At 47.7% G+C, this 9771-nt stretch overlaps 1 pseudogene; it reads right to left on the bottom strand.

The window, feature by feature from the left end:
* Positions 1–7195: 7195 nt before the first annotated feature.
* Positions 7196–7860, bottom strand: LOC114601350 (elongin-B pseudogene; annotated as a pseudogene).
* Between the last annotated feature and the right edge of the window lie 1911 nt (positions 7861–9771).

Raw genomic sequence — 9771 nt, 5'->3', positions numbered from 1 at the left:
GGTTGGGTGGCCATCTGTCATGGATGCTTTAGCTGAGATTCTTGCATTGTGGGGGGTTGGACCAGATAACCCTTCCAACTCTAAGATGCTATGATTCTATGATCTATAGCATGTGGATAGTTCACCCCTCCCATTGCAAGAATCTCATGATGTTGCGTGGCGAGTTCCCGCCTCCCCCCAGTGGAAATAAAGACACATGACACAGATATTTAAGGTTAATGGGCTAAATATGGCCACAACTTTATTGGTTACAGGTGATGAGCGGTATTGGCTTAGGCATTGGTCCTAACCGACTATCCGGCTTCATCCTATTCACTTGAAGGGTTAACCATCAGTAGGGGGAGTCCTGCTGATGCACATCAACTAGGAACTCCCCCGGGGTCACCGCTTGGGGGCGTGCCTTAGGCCATCACCTCCATAGGCTTCGGACAGGGCCACCCCCCCGAATCCTTTATTGGACTACCCTTCAATATGCGGGGGAGGTGATGGCACTTCCTCCCCCCCTTCCATCTACATAACAATACCAATACCAATGCCTAACCGCCAATACCAAGGAAGTTACGACAATTTGCTACGAGGTAGGCGAAAAACCAAGTAGCTGGTGCCAATTTGCCAAGTGGAAAAAAATCCTACCAGGCCCCTTAACGGCGACCAACCGCGGTCCATAGCAGGGTCAAAGACGAAAACCTTAAAGGGCGGGAGGGTGGGAAACTGGAGCAGCTGGAAGTGGCAAAGAGGGAGATCCCTGGCCGCCCCTGCGTTAAATGGAGCAGGCCACACACCCCCAGGCCAGCCGATTGGCTGGCCAGGGGATGACACGATCGGGGATTCCCTCAATTGTATGGAGGCTGAGAGGCATGCTGAAGCCCACAACACCACTTCCTTTTTACGTCGGAAGTGGCTTTTTCAGAAAGGAGGGGGCGGAATCTGCTCATTGCTTCTTCCTCTCCTGCCCGACTCTGTGGGAGTCTGAGTGTTATCTGTGTAGAGATAAGATGACTGCATAAGAAACTGTAACACTCATGCAGTCCAGTAGCTTCCGTTAGTCTTTAGTTTATAGTTTATTTTTCGTTTGCAGTAGCTGTAACAGAATAAAGAAGTTAAGCTTCAGAGCTGTCGTTCGTGTAATTCATACTCTGCTGTGCTCTGCTGAGTTTGGTGCTCACAGCTCAAAGTTGTGAGTCATTGCACTTAGACCTGCTCTCCTGCAGTGGAAGGTCTCTGGAAGTGCTGGCCCAGTCAGGGCTGAAGAGGTTGAGCCCAGTCGTTGGCACTGGCTCAAAGGCGAAGCTGACATAGCAGTCCCTGGCATAATTCCATGGAACAGTGGTGGGGAACCTTTTCCAGCCACTGGTAGGATCCAAGATCCCACAACACCCAGGAGGCCATTTTGACAGTTGGGTGGAGTCATAGGTATAATGTCAGAATATTGGCGGATGCTGTGGTGAGACAGAGGTGCTTACCTAACCTCCTGGCAGTGGAGTCATAGCTGCTTACTGTGAAGTAGAGGGGAAGGGCTGAGGCGGTGAGGTCAGTGTGGTGCAAATGCTGTCCACCACCTTGCCCGCTACTATCGAAGAGGCAAATTCCCCCCAAATCCTAAGGGAAAATGGAACCCAAGTGTTTAACAAGGTCGTGGGATTCCCACCACTTGGGGACAAAGTTAAGTTGACATGCAATCCGTCAGAGATGGTGGAAGTGCCGATTGAGTTCACAGGCAGGGGCTGGATGCTATTTTGAGAGTTTTTACAGCCTGCCAGCTCTGTGATTTCACTGCAAATTCTCAGGCAGGACTTCCCCAGAGAACCAAGCCTAGAGGATAATGTGGCTGAGTGGCAAATCAGGGGCTACAAGGTGGCTTAAGGGGAGTCATTACCTCAGCTGTGGTGCTTCTGATAATAATAATAATAATAATAATAATAATAATAATAATAATAATAATATCTAATACCCTGCTCATCTGACTGGGTTGCCCCAGCCATTCTGGGTGGCTTCTAACAATAATAGAGGAAAAACAACAGCAGCAACAGGGCTACTTTCAGATGTCTACGAAAAATTATATACCGTATTTTTCGCTCCATAAGATGCACCAGACCACAAGACGCACCTAGTTTTTGGAGGAGGAAAACAAGAAAAAAATATATTCTGAACCTCAGAAGCCAGAACAGCAAGAAGGATTGCTGCGCAGTGAAAGCAGCAATCCCTCTTGCTGTTCTGGCTTCTGTGATAGCTGCGCAGCCTGCATTCGCTCCATAAGACGCACACACATTTCAGGAGGGAAAAAGTGAATCTTATAGAGCAAAAAATACGGTAGTTGTTTCACTCTTTGACATCTGATGGGAGGGCACTCCACATGGCCAGTGCGACTGTTGAAAAGGCCTTCTGCCTGGTTCCCTGTAACTTCACTTGTCACAGTGAGGGAACCTTCAGTAGGCCCTTGGAGCTGGACCTCAGTGTCCGGGCTGAACGATGGAGTGGAGACACTTACTGAAGAGGAAGGTCTAGGGATGAGATGCTGGCAAAGCCAGGATGGCATGCATGGATTAATGGAAGGCCAAGATGCCCCTTTGCAGGCCTGATCTCGCCCTTCCTGGCATGTGTCACTGTTGTGAGACGGCTCTGGTTCACTGGGAGAGCCACTCCCGACTCACTGGCTTTCTCTGTTTTAAGGGCTTTCCAATCTAAGCCCATTTCGAAGGTCAAGAACTATAAGAAGTTAGATGCCTTGAAGATGGAAGAGTGGGAGACTTGAAGCTGCCCATCAGCACCACTAGAGAGCAGCTTAAGTTGACATGCAAATCGCCTGTAGCAAGGTAAAATTTGCATGTGTTGCTCCACCAACTTCTGCCTATGTCCCGCCCCCTCATTGGCAACGGGGTCCTTGGAAAGAAGGGGATAACTTAAAAAAGTTATCCTCCTCCTGATGTAAGTGGATGGTTTGCTTATTTTGTTTGCAGTCATGACATACCAGTTACTGAATGGGCTAACATACTGTTCTGATTGAACTAAAATGAACCCTGAATCCTTTTTTTTTTCAGAAAGCAAAGCGCAGCTGTGCTCTTGTTGAATGAACGCATCTGACAAATATTCCGAAGATGCCCACGTTCATTCCTATTAGTTAAAACTCCCTTTCCCCCTGCTCCAATGTACCTCTTAACAGATACATTAAAGGGATGTTCCATTATCTCGCCATACAGCTGGGATAAACTCCCTCAACCCAATCTTCATTTTGGAGATATGAAATCATGCAAGTCTGAGGTCAGTGCTGTGGACAGAATACGCTTCTGGTCTGCGGGTGTCAGGTAGCAGTCTAAGAATTGACTAACAGAACAACCAGCCAACTGCCACCTTCCAACTCAGTATACCTGAAGGACCGTCTCCACCTCCATCGTTCAGCCTTGAGGTCCATCTCCAAGGGTCTTCTTCTGGTTCCCTCACTACGAGAAGCGAAGTTACAAGGAACTGGGCAGAGGGCCTTCTCAGTAGTGGCACCCGCCCTGTGGAACGCCCTCACTTCAGATGTCAAGGAAATAAAGAACTACGCAACTTTTAGAAGATGTCTGAAGGCAGCCCTGTATACAGAAATTTTTAAAAAATGTTTAATGTTTTACTATGTTTTTATATATGCTGTAAGCTGTCCGGAGTGGCTGTGGAAACCCAGTCAGAGAGGTGGTGTGTGTGTGTGTGTGTGTGTGTGTGTGTGTGTGTGTGTACCAATTGCCAACTGCCACCTCCTTTCCCCATACCATTTATTCTTTGTGAAATACATTACAATGCAAATTTAATACATATTGCTCACCTGCCCTGCTTTTCACCCCCCTTGAGTATTTATACCTGGCTGGAAGGTATCTCTTGGTAGCTTGGATGAAGGATGGAGAGAGCAGGTGAGTGAGTATAGAAACCAACCTACTGCACAAATGCAAAATTTATATTCATTTTTCTCCACATGCTCTTACCTCTGACACCACCCACCACAGACAGGCATCCCTCCCGAAGGTTGGCTTTCAACTGGCCCCTCTCCCCACTGACCTAGGGAAACGTATGCAAGAAATAAAAAAAAGTCTTATCCCCAGGTTAGTATTTTCCAAAGAAGGCATGAGAAATCTGGCAGAACCACAACACACCCAACTTCTTTGAACATAACACTAATGATCTGGAGCTGTGTGGATTTTAGCCAACAGCGCACTTGCTTTGCAGCAATTTGGCTGCCTCTGATTGTCTGAAGGAGGGTGAATCTCCCCATCCAACCTCGATTCAGCTTCTGCAAAAGCATATGTTGCATTTGCAAAGCGGTAAAGGAACTCAACGGTGTTCGCAGCCCACGCAGATACTTCATGCAACGGGCTCTCCCTTATTTATTCCCCCTCACCCCGCCCGAAGTCTATGCTTGCTCAAAACCCAATTTAGATAATGAAAGTTCCATTTTAGGAGAGGGAAAATACCCATTGACAGATAATTGCAGCACGAGACCATTTCAAGGAGGAATTATAGGTAGCAGAGGATGGGGTGGTGGTTGTGTTCTCCATCTGTGAACTTCCATTGCTGTGCATAATTAGAAAGTATTTACATATGCTATCACTTCTTGCTCTTTGTGAGTTCGCCAAGCATGCCATTTTGTTGGGAAACAGATGGAATTGCTTGCTTGGGAAAAGCACAGAGTTCTATAAAATTAAACCTGGATGGGGGACCTCTCTATGAATTGTTGGCGTTCCCCTCTTCTCCCAAACCGTAGGAAAGTTACAGGGCAATTTTGCAAAGGCGGTTTCCTTGCACATCAGCAACACCTGAATGGCAGATGAGGAACAGCTACAGCCAGTGTCCATTGGGAAAGGTGAGGCAGAGGGCAAGGAGACGAGCCTCCAAAAAAAGGGGAGACTTAGTTGCACCAAAACAGGCTTTTGGAGTGGTTCAGGAAATAAGGTAAAGGGGACACGGGTGGCGCTGTGGGTTAAACCACAGAGCCTAGGACTTGCCAATCAGAAGGTCGGCGGTTCGAATCCCCGCGACGGGGTGAGCTCCCGCTGCTTGGTCCCAGCTCCTGCCAACCTAGCAGTTCGAAAGCACCCCAGTGCAAGAAGATAAATAGGTACCACTCCGGCAGGAAGGTAAACGGCGTTTCCGTGCGCTGCTCTGGTTCCCCAGAAACAGCTTAGTCATGCTGGCCACGTGACCTGGAAGCTGTACACCGGCTCCCTCGGCCAATAAAGCGAGATGAGCGCCGCAACCCCAGAGTCGGTCACGACTGGACCTTATGGTCAGGGGTCCCTTTACCTTTACCGAAAGGACCCCTGGGCAGTTAAGTACAGTCAAAGGCGACTATAAGGTCGTGGCACTCATCTCTCAGGCCAAGGGAGCTGGCGTTTGTCCATAGACAGCTTTCCGGGTCATGTGGCCAGCATGATTAAACTGCTTCTGGTGCAACGGAACACTGTGAAGGAAACCAGAGCGAACGGAAACGCCGTTTACCTTCCCGCCGGAGCGGTACCTATTTATCTACTTGCACTGGTGTGCTTTCGAACTGCTAGGTTGGTAGGAGCTGGGACTCACCCCGTTGCAGTGATTCGAACCACCGACCTTCTGATCGGCAAGCCCAAGTGGTTCAGTGGTTTAGATCACAGCGCCACCCGCATCTAGGTTCAGGATATAGCCCCCACCCGCCCCAAAAGGTGTCAAAAGAAATTTTAATACAGTACAGACTACAAAGATTTCTTATTCATTACTCAGCATTCCTTCTCACTAGCACAAATTAAAGATGGAGAAAATAGGATACTTCATCAAAGGTATTGTGCTCATCAAAAGTCACATCTGAGGATTCCCTGAAAGATTTTATAAGGAGGGGTATGCTTGGATAATTTATGAATCGCATTGGTGAGACGATTTTAATCCTCACAGTAAGAATTCTCTAGAAATTGTGTTTCTTGAAATCATTGCCAAGGAGGAATGGGCCAATATAGAATCGACAAACCCCAGTGAGCTGATTCTATGAAAGTCAAAGCCAAGCAAAGTGTTGCCTGTTCAACAGCCGCAGACAAATCGGCTTTTGCAGGATCTGTTCTCCGAACAGAGCTGCCTCCATTGTGTTCAATAAAGCCCAGAAAAATCCGACAAAAAAGAACAGATTTCAAAAGAACAAAACCAAACCAGGACAGTGCCTGAGGTCATCACTTGCATTAATCCTTTACGGCTTCAAGCAAGTGGTTTTGGCTTTTGATTGACGTGCCATTTCCTGTGACTATAGAGAAGCACCCCCAACATGGTGCTCTCCAGATGTTGTTGGACTCCAACTCCCATCACCCCCAAGCAGCATAGCTGGGTCAAGGATGACAGGAATTGTGGTCCAATGACATCTGGAGGCCACCTAGCCAGCTAAGCCTTAAAGTAATGCTCATCTAGGGATGCGGGTGGCGCTGTGGGTTAAACCACAGAGCCTAGGACTTGCCAATCAGAAGGTTAGTGGTTCAAATCCCCGTGACGGGGTGAGCTCCCGTTGCTCAGTCCTGGCTCCTGACCACCTAGCAGTTCGAAAGCACGTCAAAGTACAAGTAGATAAATAGGTACCGCTCTGGCGGGAAGGTAAACGGCGTTTCCGTGCGCTGCTCTGGTTCGCCAGAAGCGGCTTAGTCATGCTGGCCACATGACCTGGAAGCTGTATGCGGGCTCCCTCGGCCAATAAAGCGAGATGAGCGCCGCAACCCCAGAGTCAGTCACGACTGGACCTAATGGTCAGGGGTCCCCTTTACCCCTTTATCTTAATGCTCATCTATTTTTTCCTTTTCCTTTTCCTTTTTTTAAATAAGTGGAGCAAAAACAGAATAAGTCAGTAGGGAACTGATGACCATTTCCTCCTTTCTCAGGAAGCAAAAACATGGCGTTCACACACTTGGCTGGGTGTCAGGTCTAATGAGCACAGCAACTCATCGCCGGTACATCTTTCCCCATGGATCAGTTGCTGTGACTGAAAGCCTCAGCCCCTCCACAGCCATCAAAGTCTCCTCTTCTCCAGGCCTCTTTGAAAGCAATCAGAGACTGTGCCTGCATGCAGCCTGTCTTTGCTCTGCCTGTTTCACCCCTCTCTTGCTTCTGGGAGACAAGCAGGAAGAAGAGCTTGTAGCAGCAGAAGGGGTTGATACCCATATCTCTCTTGCCTGCTTCAGCTTCTGCATCTGATTCTTTTCTTTTTTTATATAAAAAAACCCCAGCTGAACTTTTATTGTTTCCAAAACCAAAAATGAAAACATTGCTCTGTTTGATGAGTGGGGAGGGGCTTGGAAGGAGGTGTGGTCTTGTATAGAGAGGGGTGGAGTAAAAGGGGGATCTGGATTGGAGGAATGGGACAGTGCCATGTCTCTCTCCACACTGGAGGGTTGAGGGAGGGAGTGGGTGGTGGGGAAGGGGGTGCCACGGGTTGTGCAGCTTGCTCCATCGCCCTCTGGCCTCTCACTGCACCGCTTGCTCGTTGGCGCTGCTGCCAGAGTCCTGGGGCTTCATCACGTCTGGGAGCTCCGGGGGGCTGGAGAAGGGATCAATGCAGAGGGGCTCAAAGGCCTCTTCACTGCCTCTGAAGGCCAAGCCAACTGTTGCTGGGGCCTGAGGTCATGCTGTCTGGCTGGTGAAGCCACAGTCTCCAAGGGTTTTGCTGTTATCCAACAGTTGGTCATCCTTGTATAGCCTTTGTTCTTCTGGGGGTCTCTTAAGTATCCCCTCAACAATTCTTTTCAGCTCATACACCGTACTGGACTCCTTGGCGTCTGTGAAGATGGTCGTCTTGTGACGTCGGATCATTAAAAAGACGTCCATCTCTGCAGCCGCAACCTCAGCCCAGACCCTCCAGAGAGGATAAAGCAGCAGAACCCCCAGTATCTCAACCCTGCATCTGATTCTGAACTGCTCTCTGACACTGACTCTCTCAGCTCACTAAGCCCTGATTTTCTCTCTTCCCTCTGATCACCCATCATTGTCCCACCACCAGTCCCAGGGCTCTGAGCCTTCTTGCTGGTTCCGCATCTGGAACCACCACCACCATTCCTCTGTTTCCAACCAGTTCATGACAGACAGGGTGTGACGCACTTGAAAACATTGTTGCGGGGGGGGGGCCTTGCATGGGCACCCCACACCCCGAACCTTTGCAAACAGGGCTTTTACGGTGTCAAAAGCAAAGACAAGCATCCGGATCCAGAAATGTAAATTTTCAGCAGGACAAACTGCAAGAAAAGATAGCAGGAAGGGGTCGGGAGGATAGGAACTCCTGTTGCAATTGATTTACAACACTGCGTTTCCCAAATCCAAAGCATTGCAGAGATTTCATGGTTTTTTAAAAAGTCACTTTTAAGTCTCAAAGCCATGTAAGACGCTCCCCGGTAATTAGCCTAATGCCTGCTGCGTTGGGATCGCAGCGAAGATTGCTGACTTTGGGTAGCAATTAGGGTTTGCTTGAACGGTGGGGAACTCCAGCTTCACATGAGCTGATGGAGAACGTGGGGGAAATATCCGTTCAGCTTCTGTTCTTGAACTCCCCGAGCCGCCGTGTAGCTTAGGGTTATGAAAAGGGAGGCAAATGAAGGAGGCTGACAGATTTCTTTGTAGTTCAGTGCAAGGTGACATTGAAGAAGAGCGGGATGGAAGACAATAGGCGCGGGGCCCTAACGGGAAGGCACAGTGTGGATTTCTGTTCTCGGAGCAAAAGCAAACAGTTTTGCTAACGAAAGAAGCCACATGAAACACGTCCTCTCTCCCTCTCTCCTCTCCTCTTCAGCACAGAAGCAAAAGCAGAAAGGAGTGCCTCTAGCCCCTTCCCCCTTGCTGTGGGTTTTCTGCTGTAGGTTTTTTTATAAAGAGGATGGTGACACATAAATGAAGGCAGAGAATAGCAAGCAAACGCTTTGCAGCCAGGTGCAGAGATAGAGTGGAAGGGGAGCACAATGAAGCAGAGCTCTGGATTGCTCCCCAACCCCCCTGGCCAGTAGTAATGATGTCATCAGCTGGTGCACAAGGGGAATTGATGGACCCTCTTTGCCTAGGCAAGTGAAGGGATGACGAGGCTTTCAAGTTCTTCCGCTCAGTTGGGGTTTCTACTTCATGCTAGCCTCAGTGGTTCGCAAAGTGGGCAATACCGCCCCTCTGCTGGCTGTTCTGAATAATGTTTTTTATAGGGTAGGGGGAATTGGGGATGATTTCATGGAAACAAGGGGGCAGTGACCCGAAATAGTTTGGGAACAACTGATTTAAATGGTAACACTTATTTGCGAGTTTGAAACTCAAGGTTGTGTCCTAGCTGGCTGAAGATCGTTGGTGCTCACTGCGTTTTTGCAAGTTTAAGTTATGGAATAAGCACCAACGAGCTCAGTTGCAGATACTGCATTGAGTAGGGTTGGACTGGATTAAATGACTTCTTTTTTTTAATAAATATTTATTAAAGTTTAACAAATACAGAGAAACGAAAGACAAACAATAAAAAATTACAATAAAAAAGAAAAAAAATATTGAGAAAAAACAAAAAAAAGACAAAAGCATTTTAAAAACACAAACATTTTAAAAAGAAAAAGAAAAAACCCATATTTTCATATCCTTATTTTACATTTGCTTATTTCCTTGACTTCCTCAAACGTCCCTCTTTGTATTCCAGTTCAATTAATTATTTCAGCAAGTCCTTTCCCTCTTTCTCAAATTTAAATCCAAACTTCTTCTTGACGCCATTTAACCTTAAATTTTACCCTTTAACCATAATCAATCTATTCTTACTTAATTCTTAATAACATTTCTACTAAAGCCAAA

The sequence above is a fragment of the Podarcis muralis genome, chromosome 8, assembly GCF_964188315.1.
Source record: "Podarcis muralis chromosome 8, rPodMur119.hap1.1, whole genome shotgun sequence".
NCBI classification, from domain to species: domain Eukaryota; kingdom Metazoa; phylum Chordata; class Lepidosauria; order Squamata; family Lacertidae; genus Podarcis; species Podarcis muralis.
Note: the sequence above shows the minus strand (reverse complement) of the source record. Positions and strands in the feature narration are given on the sequence as shown.